We start from the raw sequence: 2750 nt of genomic DNA, 5'->3' as shown, positions 1-2750 counted from the left end.
ACATTTTATGTGCAAAGTTATAACTTAATTTTTTTTAGTTCAAAAAAATAAAGATTTTACCAATAGTTCAAAATAAATATATTGTAAACTAAAAAAGCACTTGATTATAACAAATAAAGTTAGGTATAAATTAAGTTACTCTGATCATATAAATAGTAGTAAATGTATTAATATAATTACTTTAAAAAATACATTGTTAAGTGAATAATAAATTTTAATAAATTATTTTTAATTTATAAATATCCGCACAATGAACGTATACGAATACTAATAATAATAAAATAAAAAGTAAAGTAAAATAGACAACAAATAACTATACACGATATATATAAGGTAATTTTTTTTTTGTATTTTTATAGATATATATATTTTGAACCCCCTCAAAAATAAATAGAAATAGATGGCTCAATAGCAAGTCTCTTGAATATTAAGTTGCACGCCCCATTTGATTTCTTGCAACAACATTTATTTGTTTTCTCTTTTTAGTTTCAGTTTAATTATCTTTTTTAAGAAAATCAGTTCTGTTTTTCAAGCTTTTTTTAGCCTCATTTTTTAATTTTAAAACGTGATAAAAGTGTGATTTAAACCCAACAAAAATTCAAGGTCTCTCAAAATCAGAAAATGTCAAGTGTTAGATGCCTGTTTTACAAGTCAATTGTGGATGGGTATACCGACCGTAGTCGAGTCACGTGGTCGTTAACTAAAGTAAGGATGTTAGTAAATTGGGTTGTATGGATGAGTTGAATGTACACTAAAGGGGAAGATGACCCATGATTGGTTCTCGTGGATTCGAGTTTCAAAACCAATAATCATAGTACCTTGGGTTTACAGACGACAGTTTATGGGTCATACAATGGACTACGATTCGTGTCTCTGCATCAGGGAATTGGTTTTTCACTAGTTGGATCCACAGATGACCAGTACAACCAATAGAAATGAGTATGGACTATAGATTGTGTCCTTAGAAGTGAATTCAGTAGTTTCGTCAAGATTAATAGGGCCTTTTCCTACCCATTTAATTTCTACACTACGTCGTTTTAAGCCTATTCCTAAGATCTACAGTTGGTTACAGGCTTAAACCCTCCTCCATTCACTCTCAAAGTTCTAAGCTCTCAAGTTTTCTTCTCAAAGGTTCCTTTAAGGTAATTCTAGGGTTCTTGAAGTTCAAGTCTCCTCTTCAGATTTCAAGCTAGTGTTTCATGAAGGTATATGTGGATGATTCATCAAATTGGTTCCTCTTCACCAATTCAGTCTCAAAGAATCCTCAAAATCTCTTTTATGATTGCTACCCAATTTCAAAGGTTTCATGGTTTGTCTATATACTCATTATACATGATCTGATCATGCATGATTTCATCATAATCCATGATTTTCAATGTTATTTTCATGAACTTGCGCTATATAAATGAACTTGATATGAAATCAAGTTTTGAAGATATGCATACATTAGGAATTGACATATTTACGTATCAAGGATGCTCTTATATAAAGTATCAAGCAGGTTCTATGAATGTTTTTGATAGAAATAATTCCTATTATGAAAGATTATTATGATTTAGATTCTTTCGATTAAGTGACTTTTATGAATTGACCATGTTTCATATTCATATTATTTTTAAAGGAGTTATTTTTATGATTATGAGCCTTCAAGATTGATTAGGTATTACTAGATTGTTATCATTTCAAATAAGCTTGAGTCATCTGCAGCACTCTAAAGTTGTCCATATATTTCACTTGAACACCTGAATCGAGACATGTACCTATTGAACACCACTAGAAGTTTGAATTGATATCACTAAAGCACGTTTTGCCTACATAGCACTTTGAGTGTGATTCACGGCTAATAAGCGTGTGAAGACATATCTTTAGACATTTTTTTATGTATAAATTTAAGGAATCCCATAGTGTAATTCAATAATTACATTCTGTCCCGATAAGTTTAATAATTACAAAAAATCCCTTAAAATTGCTGAGCCGTGATACTTTAGAATGTTGTGATACATGGTAAATGATACATAGTAACTTAAAACTGTTAAGAAAAAATAGGGGATAAAAACGGTAAATTTAAAGCTGTTAATAAAACAGCTTAATTTGTGGTAACAGATCATTAATCAGCATTAAATCAGCACTTAATTGGATATTAATTTCAAAATTTGAAAATCAAAGATTGTATCAGTTATTTAGAAAACAATTGGAGCTGCCGAAATTTTTTTGTTGTTGCAGTGGGTTTTTGAAGATGAATACTTCGATTTTGATGAGACATTCCGGAATTTGGGTGAACGAATTGCAGTATGAAAATTACAAAATTGATGGAATCGTTGTTGGAGATTCAATTTCGTTTTCTAATCTCAAAGCAGCAATTGCGGCCGAGTTGGACATTGATGTATCAAGGAAAGAAATTGAAATTCGATACATTGTAGAAGGTAACTCCTGTCCGATGAAACTTAAGAACGATATGAGTGTTAAACTATATTTTGAACTGAAAAAAAACGAGCCTGGATTTTCAATATATCCATTATGTATTGACACAATTGAGAAGAATAGTGGTACTGTACATAACTTTGATGGAAGAAGTGGAGAAATAACGTGTGTAGAAGGCACAACAAATGATACACAGGCTTTGGCAATAGTTGAAAGTAGCTTATTTGAGACACATGAAAATTCAGAAGTTGGAGTTGCAAATGTTATAATCAATTCAGATATTGTTGATGTGAAGACAGGTCAGATATACAAGGATAAAGCAACACTTG

The sequence above is a fragment of the Solanum pennellii genome, chromosome 10 (genome assembly GCF_001406875.1).
Source record: "Solanum pennellii chromosome 10, SPENNV200".
NCBI classification, from domain to species: Eukaryota; Viridiplantae; Streptophyta; class Magnoliopsida; order Solanales; family Solanaceae; genus Solanum; species Solanum pennellii.
Note: the sequence above shows the minus strand (reverse complement) of the source record.